Source organism: Passer montanus, unplaced genomic scaffold, assembly GCF_014805655.1.
Source record: "Passer montanus isolate IOZ18808 unplaced genomic scaffold, ASM1480565v1 scaffold41, whole genome shotgun sequence".
NCBI classification, from domain to species: Eukaryota; Metazoa; Chordata; class Aves; order Passeriformes; family Passeridae; genus Passer; species Passer montanus.
In genome coordinates this window covers 6,398,554-6,425,358 of record NW_024368930.1, presented here as the reverse complement: position 1 = coordinate 6,425,358, position 26,805 = coordinate 6,398,554, and the positions used below count along the sequence as shown (strand labels likewise).

The 26,805-nt window shown below is 49.8% G+C and overlaps 1 long non-coding RNA gene across 1 annotated transcript; it reads left to right on the top strand.

Moving 5' to 3' along the window:
* The first annotated feature begins 19,493 nt into the window (after nucleotides 1-19,493).
* Nucleotides 19,494-24,840, top strand: LOC120507099. Its single transcript, XR_005628679.1, has 3 exons — nucleotides 19,494-19,607; nucleotides 23,087-23,297; nucleotides 23,606-24,840. It is a non-coding gene; the product is annotated as an uncharacterized LOC120507099 (long non-coding RNA).
* Nucleotides 24,841-26,805: the final 1,965 nt, after the last annotated feature.

Here is a 26,805-nt window from a genome sequence, read left to right as displayed (position 1 = left end):
CGCCCCCGGCCGCCGCCGCTGCGCTGCCGCCGGGCTGGGCACCGGAGGGAGAGGGAGCGGCAGCGGGAGCCGAGCGGCGGCGGCGGCACTGCGCAGGCTCCGGCCCGGCCCCGCCGGCCACTTCCGAAAGCGATTGCAGCCCTGGCACTTCCTCACGGCTCGCACACTCGCGCACAGGCACACACCCACGCCGCCCGCGGCCCCTGCCCCCAGCGCCAGAAGCAGGCACCCGCTGCTGTGCCCCAGCGCCAGCATCACAGAACCAGCGCTGGTGCCCGGTACCAGCGCCCTGCACCAGCTCCCAGTGACAAATATTGGCACACAGGACAAGCGCCGTGCTCCCAATATTGATAACCAGCACCAGCACCGAGTGCTGGTATGGTACCAGCACCCTGCACCCACTATTGGCACCCAGCATCACACAGCCAGCACTGGCTCCCAGTACCAGCACCCTGCACCCAGTGCTACACCCTGCATCAGCATTACAAATCCAGAACTGGCTCCCAGTACTCACACTCTGCACCCTGTACTTACACCCAGCACTAATACTGGCACCCTGCACCAACACTGGGGATCCCCTCTGCCCCTCTGGGGTGTTCTCCCATCCCCAGGGGGTGGGGAAGGGCTGTCTGTGAAGCTTCCCCCAGGCTGCTTCCCACCTGAGGCTCCCTGCCCAGGAGTGGCTTTCCCTGTGTCAGTGGTTTCTCTGCTTTTTTTTTTTTTTTCTCTAAAGTGGGGATTATACATCACTAAAAATAAAGGGTGATAAAACTTTGGGAGAGAAAGAAGGCATAAAAATTTCATGATCTTGCCAGCCAGGGAAATTATCCCACTTTATTATTTAAAACCTCATTAAAAACCATTTCCCTGGGAGAGACAATGATCAAACCGCCATCTATTTCAATCCTCAAGACGTACACTCAGCGACGTGGGGGACGTGTTTAAAATAGGCCCCAAATGTGACTCCTGCAGTGCAATCTCCACCCCGACCCCCACCCATGCGAGCAGCATCTCTGAGCTGAATCCCTCTGCCTCTGCCCTGGGGGATCAGACAGACCCAAAGTGCCTCCCACATTTTCTACCTGCCCTGTCCAGCACTGTGGATTTTCCTCTTTTCACCCATCAGCTCACCACAGTGGGGTCTCTCACCCAGGGGGACCTGCCCCAGGACCTCTGCAGACAAAGCAGGGTCCTTCCTCTGGCTCCAACTTGTGCAAATCTTGGGAGCAGCTCCAGTGTGGAGCTGTGGCTGCCAGGCTGCTCCCTCCTGCTGTGTGACCGGGCCACCAGCCCTCACGATTTTCTTTAGCAATTCATTTAACTGGAAGCTCACAAATGCCCCTAAAGGCTCCCACGTCTTCAGGAACTGCTTTGTAGTGTGTGTTTGGGATTTTTAGAAATTTCCACGAATGTTTGCCCCATTCCTGGAAGTGTTCAAGGCCAGGTTGGATGGGGCTTGGAACAACCTGGTCTTCTGGAAGGTGTCCCTGCCCATGGCAGGAGCTGGAATGAGATCAGCTTTAAGGTCTCTTCCAATCCATGCCATTCCAGATTCTACGATTTGGGCTTGTGATTTCTTGTGATTCTCCATCCAATCTGTCCCTTCAGATGATGATGAGAAATCACATTTTTTCTTTAAAAAAGTGTGGATAGTGAGGAAATGCTTGGAGCTTCCAAACCCCCTGCACAATGGGGCTGGCAGCGAGCAGCCAGACTCGCACCACCGGCAGCTCAGGGTGCGGCAGCTCGGCCTCCCACCTTTCCCAGCAATCGGAAACGCTGCCATCGATAGCCAGGAGCACTGTTGGGATCTGGAAAGCTGCTTTCCCCCAGCCAGCCTGGAGAGCTCCGGGGAAGGACCGGCAGCATCCCGCCGCACCCAGAGGCACCGGCGGGGAGAGCGGCAGCCTCGGTCGAGCCGTGTCGGTGCCGAACGGGACAGCCGGGGGCGGAGGCGCTGCCCGGAGCTCCCCGTGCCGGTGCCCCGGGGCCATTCCCGCACCGGAGCCGTCCCGGCCCCGCGGCCGCCGCTGCAGTAGCGGGACCTGCCCGCAGGTGCCGCCCGACTCCGCCGGGAGCGCGGCCGGCGGTGCCGGGGGCCCGGGAGCCCGGCAGGTCCGGGAGCCCGGCAGGTCCCGGCAGCTCGGGCATCCCCGGCTGTTCGGGGGGCCCGGGAGCCCGACAGGTCCCCGCGGTTCGGGCATCCCCGGCAGGTCCCGGCGATTCGGGCATCCCCAGCGGCTCGGGGGTCCCCGTGGCTCGGTGGGGCGGGGGTTCCCGGCGGCTCGGCGGGGCTCTGGCGGCTCCCTGCCCCCGCGGGTCGCCGGGAGAAGGAGCTCGTGCGGAGCGGGGAGCGGGGAGCGGACCCACTGCAGCGCCCCGGGAGCGCGGGGCAGCCGCGCACCATCCCGGGAGCTGCTGCGGGTTCCTCGGGTACCCGCGAACACATGGGAAGGAAGTCCGGATAGCAAGAGCTGGGCACTCCATCGGTTTTCCCCCTAATTTTCTGCTGGTGTTGCTAAGCAGGCTCAGAGCAGGCCAGCAGGACCAGGATAGAGACTGCCCCCCCTGTGCTGGGAACTGCTGAGGTCTCACCTCAAAACCGGTGTTTGGTTGACAAGAATGACATTGAGGGGCTGGAGGTGTCCACAGAAGGGAACGGAGCTGGGGAAGGGCCTGGAACACAAGGAGCTGGTGAGGGAACTGAGGGGCCTCAGTCTGGAGAGAAGGAGGCTCAGGAAGGACCTTCTCACTGTCTGCAGCTACCTGAAAGGAGATTGTAGGCAGGTGGGGGTTGATCTCTTCTCCCAGGGGACAAGTACCTGGACAAGAGGAAATAGCCTCAAGTTGCACCATGGGAGGTTTAGGATGGATATAAGGGAAAATTTCTTCCAGAAAAAGTTGTTCAGCATTGGACAAGCTGCCCAGGGCAGTGGTGAAGTCACCATCCCTGACGGGATTTAAAAGCCCTGTGGATGTGACACTTGGTGACATGGTTTAGTGGTGGACTTGGCAGCCATGGGGTGATGGCTGGACTCGATGGTCTTAGAGGGCTTTTCCAACCCAAACAATTCAGTTTCATTCTGATTCTGCGATTCTAGGAAGGTGCTGGGTGAGCAGAGGTGAGCTCTGCCATCGGCTGCAGGGAGCTGTGAGTAAAGCACAACAGCAGCACCTGCAGAGCTGGTGCTCCTCCTCAAGGAGAACCCCAGTAACTCCATGCAGGAGCAGGAGGCCTCCTTTGATGAATATCTGAGATGAACCAGCCTGTGTCAGGACTGAGATATAGCAAGGTTCCCAGTGGGTCTGCAAAGCACAATTTACTGGAGAAATCCTGTCAATCCTTGTTTCTCAATGCCATCTCCAAAGTGCTCTGCAGTATCAGCCTGGCTGCAGCCACAGAATGGGCTTTTCCCTTCCAGGGTGTTTCCAGCTTGTGTGTCCCTTGAGAGGCTGGCAGGTGATGAAGCTGGATGGATGAAGGCTTCAGAGATATTTTGCTTTAGGAAAGCCTTTCCTCCACCAGCTACCTGGGCTTTTTAAAAACTTTCCAAGCAGCAGAGCATGTTCAGACTGGAGTGACCAAAAGAGATGCTCCTGGCACTGGCTCTGAGGAAGCAACAGTCCTTGAGCTTCTAGAGCCCGAGTGGGAGGCAGAGGAGAAGCAGCTCTGTGCTGTCACCCTGCAGGAAGTGCTTGTCAGAGCTGAGATTGTAAAGGTCATGTTCACCCTGTCCCTGAACGTGCAGCTCCTGTGCTGAGGGCAGCTGGGGACACGCTGAGGTGATGCTCCTGTGAGTGCACAGAGCTGGCACGTGAGGGTGCAGGAAGCAGAGCTGCTCTGGGGACCAGCCCTGCTCCAGGGCATGAATCCACCCTGTGTACCTCAGTGGTGGAGCTGTCTTTGCAGAGTACCTGGCCTGAGCTGTGCAGTCTCATCACAGCTAATTTATTCCCTTGTGAGAAGTACCTGTGCAGCCTTTACAGCCTTTTTACTCTTTTAAGGCCTCAAAGCTTCCTGTGGAATGTCAGAGACATGTTTCCAATCCCAATCTCTGCCTTAGCTATTAGGTGTGCTACAAACCTGCATATCTCTGTGGCTCCCCAGGGGTGCTCACAGGCTGACTCAAGAGTCATTCTGGTTGGGGCCACGTTTTTTCCACAGGGACCTGAAGTGCAAAGATTGCCTCTCCTCTACTCAAGCCTGAAGATAAAGCAGCAGCTTGAAGATCTGGAGTGTGTCTGGAGGTCGTGGAGCAAAGTTTAAAAGAGGATTTTGCACTGCTAGGCTCAGCATTTGGTCTTTAAATTCAATCCCATTTAGAGGAAAAGGGGTCGATTATTTTGATTTCCTAATGTGACAGAGCTTATGCAATCACATTGTATATCGGCTCACTCATGTACTTCCAAATTATTATCTTCAAAATCTTTTTAACCCTTTGGCCAGTTCTATCAAAAACTGAGAGTGGTTAGAGCTGAGCTCCTGCCATTACAAACAGCTGGGCAAAGAATGACCCTGCCAGGGCTGCAGCTGTGAGAAAAACCAACACATGCTGTCAGGCCTTATTAGACACTGGAGAATCCACTGGATCTGACATTTGATTGATGCCCAAACCGTGGGAAAAGCTTCAGGCAGGGTCTGTGCCCTCGCAGGCACCCAGGTCTGTCCCCCAAGAGACGCCAGCCTGCTGAAAGCCAGACTCTGCAGATTCTGCAGCTCCCAGAGCTGTTTGTTTGCTTTCTGGTGCCAAGCTGGGAGGGGGCGGGCAGGGACAAGGAGCTTAGCAGAAATCTTGGCCAAAAGGGCCAGTGCTGGTGTTCCAGGTTGGGGCTAAAGGTCCCAAAGGCTGCCTGTGGTGGTGTAAAGATGCTGCCCTTGAAGGAGTCACTGCAAGTGATCAGCTCTGCTGCTGGGTGGCACAAACTGACAGGGCCTTGGAGGGCACTAAAATCCATATTACCCCTGCATTGTCACCTGAGCCTCTCAGTGACCTGCAGACTTTCTCTCAAACTCTCATCAGTGTTTGAGAGGTGGCTGAACACTCGTTATGAGGTATGTCAGAGAGAAGTGGTGACAATAAGGACAAAGCTGAGCTGGTTGGACTCCTCTGATTACTTTTGGCTGAAATTGAGCCAGGCAGGTTAGATCTGGGCAGATGTGCCATTTCCTTGACTACAAGATGGACAGTGGAAAAAGCTGGACCACATTTTAAAAAGTCACAGATGTTTTGGAACTATCACAGCAGATTGGAACAGACAGGAGTTGAGAGACACTTTGGAGATCTTCCAGCTGTAAAAACAAGCATGGTTTGGTCTGGTCCCTGTATAAAATTTCCCGAGCAGGTGGAACAGCTCCTGAGGATGTGTGGAGGGCCCATGGGAAGTCTCAGCTCTTTGGCTGCAGGGGAAAGGTGATGCTGATGAGATGAGAAGAGTTTATTTGAGAGGAAGGTTTGAGAAGCCAAGTGTCTGTCATGAAAAGAAAATGCTTTGCCCAAAAGGGGAAGATAAAGATACTCTCAGCTGTATAATCTACCCTGAGAATTACATTCTCCCTTTTTTATTCTCCTTGCATGAAGAGCATCTCCCCATTGCTTCCTCATCTCTAAATCATTTGGTACACAGAGTTCATGACCTGACAGGACAGCAGAAAAAGCAAATGATGGTTATGAGTGTGTGAACAAATATCACCCTGATATTTCCTTTTTAACACAGCAACGTCCAGGAGTCATTGTCAGGAAAACCTGGTCATGATTTTGAGGTTTCTCACTTATATACTGAGACGAGAACAACTTTGACATGCAGAGCAAAGATGTTTGAATGTGGTTTTTGGTTTAACACCATACAATCCTTGTTTCTCATTGATTTCATTGACACTGAAATGGGTAAAGCTTTGATTACAGCCTGATTTGCATTGCCTGCAATGCCAGAGCAAACAGTGGAGCTGCAGGATTTATATTGGCATCTTATATCACTAAGACCTGGTGAGATGATGGAGTAAAGGAGAGCAGGTGCTGTGCCCTGAGAAAATACATGAGTTCCCAAGTTATGATGCTAAATGTCCCTCATTCCAGGGGAATAAAGACAGTAGGAATATGGATATTTTCTCACTTTCCCCTCTTCTTTCTGCAGTGGATGTGGGGCAGAGGCCAGGTATTATTTGACATCCCTGCACTCTTAAGATGTTTTCACTGTAGAATTAAGTGTCAGAAGTGAGAGCCTTCCCCGGGCCTCACAAAGCCTGGCTCAGTGGGGGAAGCACTGTTTCTGAAGGGAAAGGGTTTATTTCTGCTCAGTCTTGAATCAGTCTCGGCTTTCCCTGCTGTGAGAACAGGAGGAGGAGGAGGAGGGGAGGCCAGGCCGGCTTGTGTGTGAGGATTCATTTCCTCCAGGTCACTAACAACCCTCAGATAAGGTGACACTGGGGTTCAGCTGCCCTAAACCCAAACTGAACTTGAACCAGAGTCCCCACCTGAAACTCCCAGGTTGTTTTGGGGAGACATCCCTGCCCTGCTGCTTGTACCAATCCCCCACTCTGCTTCTCCTGCTGGAAATGGATGTTAGGAGAGGTCTGAGCCTGTCTGGTCTGAGCTCTGAAATCTTCTTGCTGTTTTCTAAGACCTGTCCTGGGGACAGGCTTAAAAATATCCCAGCAACAAATTGACTGATGCATCCTCTTTCTGACACGCTCCTGGATTAGAGGAAGGGAGCTGTTTGCTCCTTCCTCCGCCCCTTTTCTCGGTGAGACAGATGCAAGCCACGCAGCTCTCCGTCTGCTTTGGCCAAGGGAGGGGCAGTTTCCTGTTTTCACACAGAAATTAGATAGATCCAGGATGCCTTTGTGCGGCTGCCGCTCCCGATGCACACAGCGGGGCTGAGGCTGTCCGTGAGCTCTCTGGGTTTTATTTTTTTTTTATTTATTTCCTGGCTGTCCGTGAGCTCTCTGGGTTTTATTTCAGTTTTCCCGTAAAGCCTGCATCCTCCTGCCTGTACCCCACGGACAGATCTGGGGTTTGAGGATGGGGGGACACCCCTCCGAGCAACCCACAGGAGGATCCCATGAAAAACCTTTCCTACAAAACCAATCTGCTTTTCCAGGGGCACATTCCGGGCTGTTTGCAGCAGCAGCAGCAGCAGCACAGCTCCATCCTGCCCCAGCCATGGGACTGCTCATCCCAGAGCGGGGCTGTGCCTGGCATTGACATCCCAGGAATCTGCTGCAGGAACAAAGTGCAGAGACGTGTTTGCAGCTGCTGGGGGGGAAGGCACAGAAGCTGCCCAGCGCAGCAGTCTCACGGTCCGGCTGTCAAGGAATTGGTCTTGCACAAGGAGAAATGGAGAGCAAGCAGCAAATTGGCCTTGCTGAGTGATTTGGGCACAATTAATAAGGAGGGAACTGGGCAAAGGTGCTGGATAATTAAGTTGGCTGATAGCAGAGCTCTGTCCAGAGCAGGAATGTGTTGTATGCTGTCACGCTAAAATTAGCAACATTTTGTTATAGTGCTTTTCCCTCACAAAATGCACTCGGGTAAAGTTGCCAGCTCCCCTCGGGGAGGGAGGCACCACGTCCTGATCCTGCGTGGTGGAGGCCTCTGGGGCTGGCAGAGGGAGTAGGATGGGGCTTTTCCAGAAAAAAAAAGAGGAATTTTAATATTTCAGTGCTTTTACCCCCCCAGCTGGAAGACACAGGGTCCCTCTGGCTGGGGTGACCTGTGGGATGGGTGGTTTTGCCTGTGAGAAAGCTGGAGAATGGAGGGGTGAAGTGGCTGTCTGAGGTCACCAACTGAGTCATGGGTAAAGCCAGGAATAGAAGCCAGCAGTCAGGCTCCCAGCTGCTGTACCTATGGTTATTTCTGTTTATGCTCTTCACTTCTCTTGCCCATGGTTTACTGAGTGCATTCCAAGAGTAACTTGCCTGCCAAACTTCCTCCCCTTTAAAACCAGAAATGGACAGATAAGATAGTAAAAGAAATAAGTTTAACTGCTGGTATGTGCACAAACATACCTGAACCCTGTCCAAGTTATCAGCCAGTTTTTTTTTTTTTTTATGCTCTTTTGGGGCAGGAGAAACTCCTCCAATCTCAAAGTGCTTATGGCAGTTTGCTGGAACGATGTCAGATGATTTATTTGCTTTGCCTGTGGTCAAAGGGAGAAAAAATTTAAAAAGGAAAAAATAAAGAAACATGTTAGACATAGCAAAACCCGGTCAAGTGACTCCACTATAAATCCCATGAAGGCAGTGGGAGAATTGTGGCTCTGGGAATTGGAAGTTTAGACTGTAAACCAAAATAAAACTGAAACCCCAAATAAATGCTACATTCTCACCCAATAAATTTTCCCAGAATGCCTTATCTACTGCTCAGTGAAGGCTCTGAGACTTTCTTCCACCAACTTGTAAATCAGATTGGGCCCAAGGCCAGAGTATCTGGAAAATCCTAAACTGGGGGGTAATGACTTGGATCCTCCTTATTCTTGGCATAAGCAGAATCAGAATGCTCTGTTAACTGCTGTTCAGAGGCAGCACAAAAAAAGGTTAATCCAGGTAGCAGAGCTGACATGAAGTCAGACCCTTACATCAAATGGTAGTGGCACAAGTGTCCAGCAATGCTGTGCTGTATCCCTACCTGAGGCTGCTGTCCCAGAGCATGGGATGGGCACTTTCCTACACTGTGACCTGAGCTTCGTTCACTCAAATTCACTCAAACTGCCTCTAGGTGTGGATCAGAGGATGGGCTGCCTTTGCATCCCACAGCACAATCCCATCACATCTTCACACTTGGCTCTGTCTCCCCTTTCTTTGTTTTCTTTTTCTTTCTTTCCTTTTTTTTTCCCTTTTGCATTTTGCCCTCTCTATTTCTATTTCAGTGTTTTTATTGCAGTTTTGTTTTATGGATCTCTTCATTCCCTGACTGAGGGGTGATGCACTGTGTAAGGCATGCAGAAGCTACTGCTGCTGGCACGAGTCCCCTCCAAGAGCAGAGAGAAGTGCCTGGGTCCCCAGGCTGCCATCTGACCCTCAGGATATGGTCATGAGTATTCCTCACAGGGATCTGCACTGTGGGAGCAGGAGCTGCCTGATCTCTGACCAGGAGGGATTCAGCTTTGTGTGGTTTTCTGTGTTTCCTCTGTTCTACTTTGCTGGATTCTCCCCAACTTTCTCTGGGATTTTTTTGAAGAGGGATCAGGCTGGAATAATGTTGGTCTGGTCCCCAGATATCTTGTACACCCAGGCTATCCATTTCCAGGAGGTGACTTCCAGAGTGTCCCAGACATAAGAGCTGACCTCTCCTCTTTGCCCTCGTGGTGATTCCCGGATGCTGGAGCTGACGAGCAGCGTCCAGCTGAGCTCTCCCTCCTCCTGCCAGCCCTGGCTCTGCACACTGGAGTTCCAGGTCCTTTCACAGAAATTAACATTTACTTTAAGAACTAAAACAAACAAAACCCAAATAAATCTCCTCACAAAACAAGATCAATAAAAACATAGCCAAGTGCTTTGTTTTGCTTAGAAGATGCATCTTTGTACATATCCACTTGTGTGTTGCCAAGTTTTGGAAATCAGCAGAGGCTGACATTGTTTACTGCAAATTAAAGACCCTTTGGAGACACTCTGTCTTGCTTTCCAGTGTAGCCTCGGGATGGGGGAGGAAAGCACTTGGACAGTAGCATAGAAGGAACCCTGTTCCAGTGTTGCTAACTATAGCATTAATTTCAGAGTCATAAATAACTGCAGTACCATGGTTACAGCACTAGCCAAGTATGATATCATTTAGTTTAGGATTAGGGGAAAATATCTTCCTTGAGGCTGTGGGTTCTAAAATAAGCAACTTTTCCAGTATAAGTTTTCTCCCAAAGACTACACAAACACCAGCCTGTGGCCATAAATTAGGAGGATTACTCTGGTAAAACTGACTGGATGAGAAGTGTCAGCAGGTAAAACAGCTCAGAGAGCAGATTCTTCCAAGTTCCTCAGGGAATGGCAGCCTGGCACTCCGTCAGTTTTCTTAGAAAACAGCACCTTCCGGGAAGGGAGCAAGCTCAGCCTTTCCAGCCCCAGCTCTGCAGCGGAGGAGAAGGTCCCTTCAGAAATGATCGATACAGAGATGGATTGAGAGGCCAGCACTGACAGCTCCCATGGCAGCATTAGAGCTGCACAGAGCAGTCACAGCTCGTGGGCATCCATTGGCCCAGCCGAGCAAACAGCTGGGGTGTTTGTTTTACAAAATTTACACACAATTACACGCACACACGGGTCTGCAGGAGCAACTGGGAAAGGCTGTTGTGAGGGAGACCCTGAATATATGTGTTAGAGAGTACAGCACTGTCATGAATTACAGAAAGCACTCAAATGGGATAAGGGTCTCTCATAACAAGAGAAAATTTTATGGAGAAACACAAGCACAGCAAAAAATGGTCACAGTTTGATGAAACAGGAAACCTGGCTTTAGGGCTCCTGGGTACAAAATCCTAGACCACACAACCCAAAGCACTGATCCCATTCAAAATTGTTCAAGAAGTTATGACATGAGGTCTGTATTGGTAGGCTTCATGCCAGATTAGATATTGTCTTTCTTCCTGCTGCCGGCATCCAGCCAGCACAAACGCCGTGTTGTGAGCCCAGGCTGATCCAACAGGAACCTCATTGTGTGCCCAGGCACGATCTGGATTGAATTTGTCCTGCTAAATGATCCACTCGTGCTCAAACCTGGCAGGAGGGACCATAGAATTGCGGTACAAAATTCCATTTCGAATTTCTTTTTCTTTTCTAACACCAGGCAAGAGGGTTTTGCCCCATGCAAATGTCTGTGATAACCATTGGAATGTTCTCCCTCAGTTCAGTGGGTTGGATTAGAGGGTGTCCCCCCATGGAAAGCAGTGGATAAACTTGAACACACAGTGAAAAATGAAAAGTCTTTTTCATTTCTGCTCTTCCTGGTTCTGATCCTGCAAACAACATCCGAAAAAATGACATTTTGGGATAGGCTGAACCAGTCTGATGCATACATTGCATTCATTAGCCCTGCCCCTCACTGCTGCAGCTGGATCCCTGGTGGGAGATCCTCTGATAGTTAACTTAGTCTCAGATCCTGAGAATCTCAGCTTCCAAGGAGATTTTGGGCTTTTGCAGCTCTGAGCAGCCAGACAACCCCAGCCTGTTTCTTTTGCTCTTTACCTGTTCTAGGCTTGATTTGTTCTCCAGCACAAAGGTGTGGGAGGCCAGCAAGGTTTTCATTTTCTCAGCAGTGGGCTATGCAAACATCACATACCTTGTTTTGGGTTGTGTTAGACAGAGGGATGCTTTTGCTTTAGCAATAATCCTCTGTGTGTGTGAGTTTCTTTGTCTTGAAATCATCTTTATTGCAGCTGTGCATTGCAAAGCAGCCTAAAGGAGAAAAAGAGAGGAAGAAGATGGGGGAATGATATTTGTGTATGAGGACAGAGGTTTTTTGAATTATCTGGTGTGAGCTACATGATAAAATACAAAGATCATCTGGCCAAGGGAGTGGATAGAAGAGGTCAACTGACATTAGTACTAATTTAGGGTGTCAGTAGCTTCTTTAATTCAGCCAGTGAATAAAGGTATCGCTGTCAGGCTCAGAAGATGGACAACACTTGTAGCTTTGATGCTGATCTGTCCTTTAGCCCTCACAAACTCAAATCTTTGCCATTCCTTGTGCTATGCCTGTTTTCTCTGCAAGAACTGCAGGACATCCATTCACTGCCAAATAATACAGGACCCTGATCTACCCTGGGATTTCTACCACCACACAGGACTTTACTCTTATAGTGACCCAGTCTTAGTTCATCAGGGTAATTTAGAGCTTCACTGTTCCAGTCAAATCCTCTACTGTCAGGGAACAGAGTCAGGTCTGGTGTAGTTGGGATACTTTGCTGATAGTTGAGCTGCAATATTCCAGACAGCCCAGTCTGTATTTGGGATGGGGACTGGGGAGTCTGAGGATTCCTCTCTCCTGCAAGGAGGAGCCATCTGTCAGAGCTGTGCAGGGATCTCTCCTTGGAAGTTCCTGGAAGCTGCTCCCAAGTGTAGCTCAGAAATATGCAGGCAATTACATCTCACTGCTGTTGTACTGAGGCTGCCAGCTGCGGGGTCAGGTTGTCCCCTTTGTTTCCCAGTAATTACTATTTTTAGTTCATGTTTCATGAGCCCAAAGGTCCTCTGGCTGTGCGCTGTGCAACTTCAGAGAAGACAGATGGGGCATTACAGGCACAGTGTACTTAGTCCCTGCCACTCATGAGATTCAAAGTCCAATCTGGTTGCTTAAAGAACAATGTTTTCAAGTTCTGGGAAAAGCTCTCTCTGGGTGGAAGCAGAATATCTGCAGCAGAAGCACAATTAACAGGGGATAATTTCACTCCCAGTGAAACAAGAAGATTGGAAATGTTCAGGGACCAGAGGGAAAGTCTGCCATGGCTGGGGCTGTTTGACTAGCTCAGACCATGTCAGCTTGTCAAGTGAACCCTGAGAGATCCAGAGCCCTCCTCAATTCCAAGGCAGGAATTGAAACCAGCCCAAAATCTAAGGAAGGAACTGGGTGTGCAGTGCTGGGCAGAGCAAGTCAGCACAGCTCCCCGGCTCAGAGCAGTGGGGAAGCTGGGCCAGGCAGCATTCCTGGAGCTGTGCTTCAATCCCAGCTCAGTGCTGAGCTTGCCAGTGGCCATCCCAGCTGCAGTGTGAGCTGAGGGCATGAGTCAAAGCCACGAGGGGCTGCCATGGTCTTGCCAAGTATAAAAAGCACAGAGATGCTGCCTTGTGTGTGCTTTGCTTCTGCCTGAAAACAACAGAGAAGGTATGAGCCACTGCATATCTGCTGCTCAAGAAATCCCTGTAGTGCTTTGATGGATCCTAAAAAGAAAAAAAAAAGCTTATCTATATTTATAGGTATATGGTGCTCAAAAAGTATCATACATATTCTAACCTTCCACAAACATTAACCAAGGGATCGTTGTAAAAGGCCTGGGAAGATCCCAAATGGCACAATCTTCATTTTACTGAGGCCACAAATAGTAATTAGCTGACTAAGGAGTGCAAACTCAGCACCCACATTAAAACTGGGGCTCGGGGAGCTCTGCTCATGCCTGGCTGCTGCTGCCACACACCTGCAGCAGGGACAGCAGCTGGGGAGCACTGCCCAGAATCCCTGTGACACACACACAGGGCTCTCACAGGCAGGGTGTCAACACAGCAGAGACACCCAGACAGGAGGGTGAGGCCAACAGCTTCTGAAACAGTCTGTGTGAAACTGTGAAACAGAAACTGCTGCTGAATTTAGCTGGTTGCTCCTGACACAGGTTCCTTGGAGTCTGAGCAGTGTTCCAGAATAAACCCTGCAGTTCAGCTCCTGCTTCCAGCCCTCAGGGTAAAACACAGCTGACTGCAGGTTAAAACAAGGTGGCCACAGGTGAAAAGTACACTCAAGGTGGATAAAACACAGATATTATGGCTGAAATGTGGCCAGGTGAAAGACACAGGGAGAATCAGAACAAACCCATGGGTGAACTCTGGGAGCTGGGGTTGTTGTCACCACCTCATGTGAACCTTCACACAAAGAGCACACTTATTTTGTTCTCAGAAACTGGAATTTGTAATAAATATGTGGCAGTCCGTGGTAAGCAGAAATTATTATTATCACAGGAAACACTGCTGGTCAGGAGGAACAAAGGTGTTTGATGCCCGTGGTGTGAACAAACCTTGAATTTGTCTGTGCTGCACAGACCCTCGGGATCGTTCCATGGGCAATGCTCTTAATAACAGAAACTGAATAAATGGGTTTGACTCTGAGCAGAGAAGCCAACAAGCCATGGAGAATAACATGTTGTGAGCAGAGGAATATTGTGGAGGGTAAACAGTCTGCCTTTGCCTCAGCTGGGTTCTCCTTAGAGCTGCACCCTGATGAACATGACTAGCAGGGAGGTAAATGGATTTAATTCGTGTATTAATAGAAAAGAAGAAGGTTTAGGGTGTTTGGAGGGTTTATAACACACAATGGAAGGTGGTGGTGGTGATTTAACTGAACTAAAATAATCTAATTGAGTGGACAGGAGGTTAAATTTCTGCCAAAACTGCCAGAAAATTCCAACTTATCTCAAGTTAGGATCCATCAAAGCAGTGTTAAAGCTGGGCCTTTGAGTCAGCAGTTTATGTTCCTGTGGGAGGGAGTGGCATCCCAGCCACAGTGGGAGAGGTGCAGAGTGCCTGCAAATGACTCAGAATACATTAGCTTTCCACGGTGGATTTTGGGATGAAGATGGAAAGGAAATTAATTTCTATTTGAAATAAAGCCAATGATGTTTGTGTTTATTACGATCAGTAAGTGATTTCAGTGAAAAATTGGTTCCTGTGCAAGACCTAAAATCTTTAAATATGTTTTGTAACAGAAATTGCGAATCTTGGGGCTTCTATGTGAACAGTAATTGTATTAAAAAACCAAACAAACAAAACAAAGGAAAAAAGTGAGGAAAAGGATTTTGACTGTAGAGAAAATGCTCTGAATTGCAGGGGAAAAGGAAAGAAAAGGAAAGAAAAGGAAAGTAAAGGAAAGAAAAAGAAAGAAAAGAAAAGAAAAGAAAAGAAAAGAAAAGAAAAGAAAAGAAAAGAAAAGAAAAGAAAAGAAAAGAAAAGAAAAAGAAAAGAGAAAAGAAAAGAAAACCTGGTACAAAAATACTTTAAAGAGGGATTTTGTAAGTAGATTTGAAAGAAAAGCTGCTAAAGACAGAGAAAGGCTTTCTATAAATGAGGAATCCTTTCATTTGTGTTTCTCTTACAAAACAGCACAGGAAATCACACAGGATGTGCTGACGAGGAGAAGGAAGTGGTTTTGAGGATGACACTGAGCACTGAGGGGGATGCCAGCCAAGCTGGGTTCTCATGCAGGGTTGGTGCTCCTGCCAGTCCCACCCTGAGCTGTGCCCGAGTGGGGATGGAGAGTCTGGGGAGCTCCGTGAGCACCCCCTGAGCCAAACCCCAAACTGCCCCAGCCCCTTTGGCCCCAGGGTGCTGCTGGGGTGCTGCAAAACCTGCTCAGGAACTGAAACTTCTGAAGCCTTCCCGAGGTGTCTGGTGAAGGCTCCACCTCGTGAGAGCCCTGCTCCACTCGGGACACTTGTGGGGAGCAGGCAGAGCGTGGGGAGGTGTTATTGTAGAACCAGGGCAAAGCACTCAGCTCCTGGGGAACGGGAGCCTGCCTTGGCCATTTTGAAGTGATTACAGCAAACAAGATAATCCGTGGTTATTGAGGTCCTTGGCGTGTTATTTTCCTTTCCCTCTTGATGTGGTGTGCAGGTTCAAAGGCAGCAGCAGAGCTCTTTGCTCCCCAGGAGGTGCAGGGGGGTTTTTCTCAGCAGACAGCCTTGTGTGACTGCTGCCATCACATGTGCTGCTGCAAATGAAAACAGTTTCTGTTCTAGACACTCGTTTACCACAGATTTGAATAGGCTTAAAAATAACTGTGCACACAAATAATACACAGGGGTGCACCAACAGAATTTTGTGAGTATATATATATATCCATATCTATCTGTCTGTCTATCATCTGTCTATCTATCTATCTCTGTATGTATTTGGCATATTTTCAGTGAAGGTGCCTGTGTATTTCTTCAGAGAGTCTGTCTGTGCTTCTTTTCCCTCTATCTATCTAATCTATCTATCTATCCATTTTTCTATCTGTCTGTCTATCATCTATCATCTGTCTGTCTGTCTATCTCTGTATGTATTTGGCATATTTTCAGTGAAGGTGCCTGTGTATTTCTGCACAGAGTCTGAGTCTGTGCTTCTCTTCCTCTGTAGCTCAGATTCTTTTCAGCTAATCTACACGACTTTTAAGCAGTTGAGTTCAGGTCAGTAGCTGCATGAAGTTGAAAAATCTTAAATTTCTCTCAGAGCCCTTAAATCCAAACCCAGAGTAATATAGTTATTCATGAGGCTTGCTCATAAATGGTTCATTACATTGTTATATTGGTGAGCCTATAACAAAATGCAGGTTCCCATCTCCATGCTGTTTGTTACTTGTGAAATTCAGGAGGCTGACTCCACAGCATTTAATTTAATCAGATCCAGTGCAGATCTAGCAGTGCCTGTTTGTGTGGATTAAATCTCCTAACACAGTAATGCATCAGTTCTGTCAGCTCCTGCTACAAAACTGAAATAAATTTTCTGCTGTCACGGAAGCATCAGAGGGGTGAATGTCAGAAGGAAAAACCCCAGCTCTCAGCTGTGTGGCTCAAAGGCTCCCTGCTTCAGTGGCACCTGCCCTACCTCCCCTCATAAATGTGAAATGTGAAATGTGCTGTGTGTCTCTGTCTTCCAGGCAAAACATGGCTTCAAGCCCTGGCTTCTGCAGCAAAGCAAGGGACAGCTTTTTCATCAGTGAGAAAATACTCTGGACAGGACAAGAAGGAATAAATGTAGTCACGTTTTAAACCTGCAATTTATAAAACACAACTGAATTCCAAATATGCTGGAGAAAGAAGCACCCTTGCCTAATAAACAAGATCCACCTGCTGTTTGCCTCTTTTAGTTTCAAGGTTTCTCTTTGCTGCTGGAAGTGTTCTTTGTGAGAATTAACTTCCATAAATTGTTGCAGATTGAGGTTTAGTGTTTTTCCAGTTTCCCAAGTGGAGGTCAGCTCCTGATGCTCCTGTGCTTCAAGGTAAAACAACACGGGTTTTCATGATGGGAAAAATGAGACAAGTGAGATCCTTGCTGCAGAGGTTTTCCAAGAGCCCTGGGGCCTAGGCTACCCCCACTGCTTTCCTTGGATGAAGAGCAAAGAGCAAGGATTGCTTCAGTGCAGTTCAAGATGGAAAACACTTTTACAAGTGAAGGAAAGATGGATTTCCCCCAGAACAGTTTCCTGGCTAGTGGAAGATCCTCCCCAGGCAGGCTGCATTGCTGCTGCCCCAGGGTGGGTGCAGCCACACACCTCTGCCTGACCAGGTCCTGCTGTGAGCCCTGGGGCTGCCCTGGCTCCCAGGGCTGCCTGCCCACCCCAGGGCAGTCTCAGCTCCTGCAGGCAGCCCCTGAGGCCCTGGCAGGGTGGAAGAGGCTCCCAGGCTGGCCCTGCACAAGGGTGGATGCTCAGCAGGGCTCAGCTGCTCCGAGTGCTCCCTTCAGCAGCCAGGCTTTGGGAAGAGCTCAGCTCTTCAGAGACTGAACTCTGGAAAATCTGCTCGGTTGTGGAACAAAAGGAGCTGCCACACACTAATTCATAGTGATTCTATCTCTAAGAAAAACCACTTAGCAGACCTGGACAAGGGCTGAAGCTGATAAGGAAAGAACTCATTAAACTGATAGAATTAGAGATCTCTTTTAGCCTTCTCCCCATCTGTCTTTTGCCACCTGTCACTCACTGTTGTTTCTGTAACTCAGAACTGTGGGTTTGGGGAACAGAGATTATTTCTTCCTACATCTTCTTCTTAAGGTTCTTTTAACATTATATAATTACCAATAACACAAAGGGAATAAGGTATGAGAGCTGCAGAAAACCAATCTTTGTGATGCTGCTCTTGACAGCAAAAAGCCCCTTCTAGCTCCCAAATCCTTTATAGTAAGTACATCTCCTAAATAAAACATGATAAGACTCAAAAAAATGAAAACCCAGCAAAGCCCCCTGGAAAACATCTGTAACTAACACATTGCTGGAGCCAGCAGAGGGATCCTCACCCCCTTGGCTGTTGGTTCAGGCTGAGAACAACACCAGGAGCAGATGACTGTGTTCAAACACCACATTTCCCATGGATGCTGAAGAAACAAACCTTAAATATATTTGTATAGATATAGATGTTTTAATGATATTTTTATTATTTTTTTCCCCAGGAAGGCTTGGGAGAAATCAGAGATCAAGGAACACAGGACTAAGAGCTCCTGGCCAGCCCAGCCCAGCACAGAGTGGAGCAGGGCCCCACTGCCCCAGCCCAGAGGGGTATTTTCTGTCAGGGATTTTCTCTCTGTATTTTCTCTCTGCTCCCATCCTCACTCCACCACTCCCCTCCATTGCTTCAAGGCAGTGCAGGAAGCCCTCAGGGCCTCAGTGTCAGAGGCTGTTCACAGACATCTTGTTTTCCCTTCTCATGTCACAGCTTGTCTAGCAGAATAATTCCTTTTTTTTAATGTTTAAATGCCTTTTTGTATAAAGAAAAGGTGTACAGTGAAATCTCAGTAAATGGGTACTCAAGTATTCTGCTTCATAAGCCTGTTTTTGTTTCGTTTTTTGTTTAAATTTATTATGAAGACAAACACTTTCAGAAAGTCCATTTTTATTTCCCAGCATCTTTCATTTCTTTTGGCTGAGCACCATCAGCCAAATAGGTGTAATAAAACCATGGAAGAAAAGCAAATGCACAACAAGGAGCTTTACCTGGGCAGATGTAAAATTGCACTCATTAAAGAAGCACATTTGGGCATAAAATGCAGCTCAAAAACCTCCATTAAGAGCCTCCACTAGGGAAAAAGATTGCTTTGACCTTCAGAGATTGACGCAATGTGTGCTGTTTATTAATAGTTGTAGTAAGAAAGTATCTATACAGGGGGTTGTCTTGCCTTTTCATCAACCCATAGGGCTGATGAAAACTCCCTGCTCTTAGGTTGATGTCCATCAAAGGATTTTTTTGTTCCTCTGATGATGAAAGTAGCACTGTGAATGCTGCAGGACTCTGGGCTTAATCCCATGCACCAGCTTTCCAGAAAGGGAAGGATGGCTCCAAGGCTCCCAAAAGCTGTTCTGTATGGGAGAAATGCTCTCTGAACCATGAGGGGTTTGGGATGACTCCTTGGGGAAGCATCTCCTTGTTTCCCCTCATGAGGTGTTTCCTGCCCTCCAGGTGGTTTTCTGTAATCAAGATTTTCAAGATCTCCTTTCACGCTTTTGCTCACGATTTGTGCTGGGTGTAATTACGCGTGCTGAGGGGCTTTGAACACCACTCTGAACCATCAGCAGTACAAACCTGTCTCTTTGCTGTGTGAGAGTTTCTCCATCCTCAACAAAAATCATCTAAATTTTATCAAACCACCCATTTCTTTGTTGACAGCACTCTGCTTGCCCAGGCCAAAAGGAGCAAAGCTGACACACAAAGAGGAGTAAAGCTGACACAAGAATGCCACTCTCAGGCCTTAACACTCACATTTAATGAGTCAGGGCCTGGGAAGGGTTTGTGACGTTACTTTTCACAGGCAGCGAGAGCAGGGCTTTGTTTTTTCCCTTCCCCATCCCTGGAAGTTTTCAAGGCTGTGTTGGATGGGGTTTGGAGCAACCTGGTCTAGTGGAAGGTGTCCTGTCCCATGGCAAGGGGGAAGGAACGAGGTCCCTTCCAACCCAAACCATTCCGGGATTCTCAGATCCCAGGATTCCTTCCCCAGAGCCTCTCCCCAGCCCAAGTGAGCCAGCCAGCAGAGGGAGCGCAGCACATGAGCTCACAAAAATAGGAGCCTGCTAAAAAAAACCCGCCCCAAACAAACCCAAACAGCAGAATGATTATGGTCTTTAGCAGAATAAACAGAATCGTCAGGAGGCAGAAGCTTTTCCCCTGGCAATGAGATCCAGCTGCAGGCTGGATGGGGAGCAGGCACCGCATCTGGCAGCGAGCGAATTCCTCCGGTGAGGAAATCCCCGTGGTGAGGATGTTCCCCTGTGCCACCCCTGCTCTGGGGTGGGGTCCCCACGGTGAGGATGTTCTCCTGTGCCACCCCTGCCCTGAGATGGGATCTCCATGGTGAGGATGTTCCTGTGTGCCACCCCTGCTCCAGGGTGGGTAAATCCCCATGGTGAGGATGTTCTCCTGTGCCACCCCTGCTCTGAGATGGAGTCCCCACGGTCAGGATGTTCCCGTGTGCCACCCCTGCTCTGGGGTGGGTAAATCCCCATGGTGAGGATATTCCCACGTGCCACCCCTGCTCCAGGCTGGATTCCATCCCACGGTGAGGATTATCCCGTGTGCCACCCTGCTCTGGGGTGGGTTCCATGGGTTCCATCCCATGGTGAGGATGTTCCCCTGTGCCAGCCCTGCCCTGAGATGGGGTCCCCATGGTGAGGATGTTCCCCTGTGCCAGCCCTGCTCAGGGTGGGTTCCATCCCATGGTGAGGATGTTCCCCTGTGCCAGCCCTGCTCCAGGCTGGGTTCCATCCCTTTTTCAGGCTCCTTGGCAGAAGCACCTCTGCAGCTCCCCCTCAGAGCACAGCAGCTGTGGAGGAGCCAGGATGGAGCTTCCTCTCACAGAGGGTGCAGGCGGTGGCCAGGGTGACAGCAGTGTCACAGCTGCGGGGCTGTGGGGCCTGCTCGTGCTCTGGCCATGCTGCAGATTTGGGCTAGAAGCTGGGAAGTTTGGGGCTTGCCTGCCAGCAGTGCAGTTCTGCAAACAGCACGATGTGATCCGCACGGGAGGGTGGAAGTTAACCCGCCTGTCTGTCTTCAAGAGGATCCTAAATAAAGACCAGCAGGAACTGGAGGTGTTCTCTGGGACTTTACCATCTACAAAAGGGTTTTTCCAAAGGTTTGGGAACTTGCCTCACCTGACACATCCTCCTTGTGTCTGGGGGTGGGGGAGCAGAGCTCATAGGCTGTGTGGCTGGTTTGTTTGGGGGGCTGCAGCAGCTGGTCCTGCTGGAAGCGTTTAACTCTGGGGCTTGCTGCTCTCCCCTGCACTCCCTGGGATGAGAGGCAGCGAGATGATTTCTCACACATCCCTGCCAACATCTGGGCCCTCAATATCTCATTTACTGCTTGTGAGCTGTCTCAAAACAGGACAAACTGCACATCCAATATCTGATCCTTCACTCAGAAGGATGGGGAGTTTTGATAGACTCACTTCAGCCAGGATCTGTATCTGACACAAACCATTTCTGCAGCAGGCTGGTCATTATCTGGAGCCCAGTGTTTGCAGGGTATTTCCATAAGAGCTCTGCAACCCTTCAAATCAAATGCACTGCTTTCATTGTGGATTAGAACTGCAGTATGCAGCCAAGGTTTAGTTTTTAACAAGGATTTAAACATTTAAAATTCTTTCAAAGCTGTAAGTAAGGCTCATAATTTAAACCCTCACAGACAGATATTGTGGCAAAAATATGAAGGCTATTTAAAGACAGTCAGCCTGCCTGTCCATCGATTTGTCACCTTCTAATCTGCCTGACACGTGCCATGGCCTTTCTCTTTCCAAACACAACGAGGCCAGGTCTGCACAGGCACGTGTGGAGTGACCTGAGCTTCCCCAGGGTCCTGCACACTGCCTGCCAGCTGCAGCCCAGCAATGGGAAAGGGAAAGGCCTGATGCTGATCACGGAATCACAGAATCACACACTGGTTTGTGTTGAACTCGTTTCACCCCCTGCCGTGGGCAGGGACACCTTCCACTACCCCACGTTGCTCCAACCTGGCCTTGGAATTTCCAGGGATGGGGCAGGCACAGCTTCGCTGCAGAGCAGCCTGGACCTGCCTGGATTGGAGGTTCAGCCTTGCTGCATGGGGAGGGCACCTGCAGGTTTGGTGGAGGAGTTTATCCATCCAAGGAATTCTTCCCTCTGAAGTCAGTGGTAGGAGGAGGAAGGCATTCAACTCACCACCAGATCCAGTTTCTTCTCTACTTGTATGGGAACAAGCATGACACAGAAACTACATCACTCTTTGGAATCAAGTGAGACACGACATTTCACTTTTTTAGGTGACCTGAGTGTATTTTGTCCCCCCTGTAGAGAATTAAATGATGCTCAGCCAAGTCAATCTCTTACTTGGTCAGGCCTTTACAGCTTCCCTTCATTGGCCAGGGACCAGTTGCCTTGTATGGGAGCCACAGCTTCCAGAGAACCCACTCAGAGCCCTGCAGAGGTTTTTTGGGGAGGCAGGAGGGATCAGCAGCTTGGGCTGACACACACACATCTAATTCTGGCAGTACAGAGAGGGTAAAGGTGACAAACGACTCAGGGATGGCACATCTCACTTCCAAGGCTGGATTTAAAGAGTGGAAAAAATGTTGTCTAGTTACTTGTCTGAAAAAGTTTAGGAATATTATTTTAAAGATATTTTTGAAGTCAAAGAACTGAGCCTAATTCTGTCTTAAGAAAACCATTTTGGGGCTGACTGGAATGCCCTTTGTGTCAGTGGTGGTTGGAAAGAGAATCTGAGTTCATTTGGTGAATTTATATGAGGTGCTGGGGCATCTGAGCAAGAAAGCTCATTGCAGAAATTCTTAAGGCTCCATCCTCGTGGCTGAAGGAGCATTTCTAGGAGCTGGTCTGGTTTCTTTCTGAGAGATCAAAGTGCCCTTTGCCTTTAGCTTATCAAAGGGATTTGATTGTAGTGCTTGAGTTGTGCAGCAGTAGGCAGCTCTATGGGGCTTAGCAAGGATCAACATCTGGATACAAAATGCAAATGAGATCAAATTAGAAACCAGGAAAACCTTTTCAATAGTGTGAGATTGAAACAGCAGAGTGCTCTGCCAAGGGGAGCTTTTTATCTCTGAATAATTTTGAGCTATGGCTGATGACCTTTCTGCAGGTGCTTTTATCCATCACAAGTTCCTGGGCTCAGCACAAAAATAAATCTGAAGGGGGAGAAAAAATGCAGCAGCTTCTTTTGGCCTTAAGGTCTCACAAAGGTTGAAAAGGACAAGGCAAACTAATCTTGCCTTGTGTTTCTGAGATTATCGAGAAGATAAAGAGGTTGTTACAGTCCAGGCGTTGCTGCTAACTCCCTGCCACGCTTTTTTGCTGGCTGAGGTCTGTGCCTCAGTCTCTGCAGCCCATCCTTGGGTTTTGGGAGGGTTAATGGGTGTGTGCAGAGTGCTCTGGGTGAGGAGGGAGGGCATCATTTATTGCTGCAGAGATTGGAGACTCCCTGATGTGATTATAACGTGTAGTGATGGAGGCTATTTTTGTTGTATGTTGTGAATATTTCCTTGTATGGAATCACAAGGAGCCTGCTTGTGACTTGCAGCTCTGTTGAAAGCTCCAGCCACGAAGCTCCCAAAGTCTTTGACATTCCCAAGTCGGTGCTGTATGCAGCAGTGTTAATTAGCCTTGGGGGCAATGCTTAATATTGCTGAGATGATGATAATGGAAATGTCTCTGGGCTCTGCTCTTTGCAGAGGGATTGGACAGAGTGGCACAGCCTCCTCTGCACCTCGGGGCCTGGCATCTTGTACCTGCAGTGAGCAATCCCCAGGGAAACGGGAGGAAACTCTTAATTCTTCTTACTGATCCAGACTGCTGCTCAGCAAATCCCCTCGCCACTGGAGCTGCAGATCTGAAATGGCATTAAAGAGGAAATCAACCTTTTGCACAGTTTCCTCTTGGAAAGTGAGTGTTACTTCTAATTATAGCGATTGCAATGTTTCAAATGCTCTCCCAGGGACCAGGATGCTGGGGGTGGGGAGGGACAGCTGGAAATGCTGATATGTCCCCCCTGTCCCCTGATTCCTGGGTGTTATCTGTAACAGGAGTGGAGAGAAACAGTCCTGGCCGTGTCCCCACGCCACTCCTGGTGCTGGTCACCGCTGTGTCCCTGACAGGCGCCAGCCTTGGTGGCAGAAACACTTCTCCCAAGTTGTGGCTGCTTTTTAAAGAAGCTCAAACTGTCTTTTCCCCCCACCCCTCTCTTCCTCCAGCAGTTCAGTTCTCCAGTCCTTCGGCTTCCTTCTGATGGTGAGAAGCACATTGTGAGCGATCCTGCCCCAGGCCCAGGCCGGGCCCTCCTGCCAGGAGCCACCCGCCATGGACGAGTTGAGCCTGCCACCTCCTGGTGACACTCTCCAGGACTGACCACAGCTTGCAGCTTTACAGCAGCACATCCTGGCACTTCTCCGAGGCCCCTCGAGCCCCCTGACCCCAGAGATCTTTGCTGCTGTGGAGTTGTCCTTGTGGCTCTCCTGTGGGGTGTGGGCCTGTGGTTCCCCCTCTCTTGTCGGGGTGAGGCTCAGAAGCTCAGCTCTGTCCCCTGTGATGTGCTTGAGTTTGGTGTCTGATGCTTTGAGGGCCTGGATTTCCTGTGTGGAGAGCACACAGCACATGGAAAAGAGGTGGATTTCTGAGGAGGAGGGTCCAAGTTATCCTCTGGAGTGCGGCAGTGCATCCTCAGTGTTTGGCTCTGAGCCTTGCCTGGAGCACATCCCAGTTTTGGCCACCTGTTGCCCCTGGGTGGCTGGTGCTGGGTGCTGAGGGAGCCTGGCTTGCCCTGGGAGCTCACAGAGCCGTGTCCCTGCTCTGTGCAGTGTCTCTGGGTAATGTCATTGCAGCCACACTCAAATACCATCTCTATGGTGATGACTCAGGCATGCAGCCCCTCTCCGGGCTCTCCTCTCCCTGTCCAAATTCATATCTCAGAGGAGCTCTCTGACATCTCGTGAATGTCTCACCACCCTTTCAAGCACAGCACGGCCAAATCAGAGCTTTTAACCTCTCCTTCTCAGCTCAGGGACTCCCTGAGCTCAGCAGCACCAGGATGTTGCTTTGCTGCCAGAACCTGAGTCCTGGTTTCATCTCCTGCCTCCTCACATGTCTTCACATCCTGGGCACATCAACAGCTTGCATAACCTTGCTAAGCCTTTCCTAAAGCTACAGCTCTCACCTTCTCTTTCATCACATCCCCCTCCACTTGTTGCAATATCCTTTTTTGGCCTCAACAAACTCGCTATGGGCCAGCTTGCATCCACAGGGATGCTGTTTCAGACATTGCTTCCCACCTTTCCTGCCTCTCCTCCCTCATCCTCTGGGCTGCCCTGCTGCCCACAGCCACCCTCTGCCTTCCCTTGATCCCACCCATGTCCCTGCCAGCTGCCAGGCCTGTATCCTCCTTTTAATTCCTCATTTTATTTCTAAATTGTCAGCTTTGGGCTCACAGGCAACTTTCTTTGCTGCTTTCCTCAGCAATGCCAAGGCAATCAGGCTGCTGCACTTCAGTTGAGCTCCTATTGACTGGCACAAATGGGAAAACTCCTATCTTGTGAGCAGGGAAGGGGGCATTGGATGGACAGGGCAAAGGATTTCCCCAGGCTCTTGTCAGGGAGGTGGCTCCAAGGCTGTCCATCCATCCCTGGGGGTGCTGGGTGGGCAGGCTGGGGGACACAGGGCTGTCAAAGGCTGCTGGCAGCACTGAGCCCTGCCAGCCCTGCCCAGCAAAGGGGTGGCATTTCAGGTACCAATAAACACCCCTGGCTCCAGGCACAGGACTCAGCTTCTTGCAGCTGTTGGAGTGCAGCTACCCCAGAGGCTAAATAAACCTAAACAGGACCCGAAATAAGGATTGGGAATGGAAGATTCTTCAGGGGAGTGAGCAGGGCTAGAGCCTTCACCTGTGAGCACAGTGAGGCTGGGAGGATGAATTCTGCCTCAGGGTCTGAGCTGTCAGCTGCACTGGCATGGGGGACATGAAGGAATGCCAGGAGCTTGCTGCACTCCTGGGTCTGTCCCCTTGGTGGGCAGAGGAGGCTGTTCCTACAAACATGCTGCAGGACAGCTCTGGACCAGCCTCGTGCATAGGAAACACCAAAGAATTGGGGCAGAGCTGCTGCTGTGTCCCAGAAAGGTGTTGGCAGAGCCCGTGCCTGCAGTTCCCCTGCCAGCTGAACATTCATTTAACAGGAGCAGGGAGCTGTGATGTGCCTCTGCTCGAAAGCAAAGGCTTTCCATTAATTTATTGATGCTGGGCTCCAGCCTCATCTCTGCTCCTGCAGAAGGATGAAAGCAGCTCCTTGTTCTCTTCTGGCAGGAGCAGGGCAGGTGTGTGTCAACAGGAGTTTTATGCTGACATGTGAGGAGCTTATCCTAAAGCATCTCACTCCCAGGTTCCTCCTGCTGGTGCTGATGTGCATCCCTGTGCTCTGACATCCTGCAGCCCCCCGAGCCCCCAGGCCATGTCCTGACCTCTCTGCAGCCCTCACAAGAGCTGCCCTTCTCAGCTGAGCCATCCACATGAGGGGTGGTTTTAATGGGGCTGCAGAAAAGGCACACTTACACCCCCTGCTCTCATCCTTTCAGACAGGGAAAGGTTCTGTTCAGGAAGATTACATTGATTTTTTTTTTTTTTTTTTAATTTAAGGATGGAAATAGTAAGAGAACCTCACCACTGCTTAGCCGTGCTCTTCCTTCATTCCCCAAATCCTCCCAGCTGGGATTTCTTCACTTTTGCTCTGTCTCCACTGGGTTTCATCTATGGCATGATAAAAGCAGTGTCAGGTGTTCTGTTTTTCCAGTGAATTCATCCTGTGGCCATGGCCTGCCTGGGGTTAAAAACTATTGCTGGCCCATGGGCAGTTTGCTTTGCAGCAGAGAGCACAGCTGCTGGGAGACAAAAATCAGTGATGCAATCCCAATTTTGAAGAACTTGACTTTGGATCACATGATGCCACCCCAGAAGTCAGTGAAAGCACTGAGTGGGAAATCCCCTGAAGTTCCCAAATCCCCATAGTGTTCCCACGGCGCTGCCCTGGAGGGGTGCTGTGGATCTGCTCCATCTCTGGGCAGGGAAGGGCAGCACAGTGTGGGCTGGCACTGATGGGCTCCTCAGGCCAGTTCTGCCTGCCTGGAATCACCCTCTTCCCCAGGATGCCCTGGCTGAGCAGTGCCAAACTGGCTCAAACAAGCCCCAAACTGTTTGGATGGAGCTTTCTTGGCTCTGTGCTTGAAGAATCTTTAGTTATTATCTGAAGCAACAAGGCCTTCTGATGGTGTCTTGTCACATTTATCTTTTCTCTACTAAAAAGGCCAAAGCAGAGTCCACAGGTGCTCAGCACACAAAGCAGCTTTGCCTTGCTGTGCTGGGTGATGCAGGGCTCAGCCCTTGCTGTGTCACCCTGCCAAAAAAATGAAG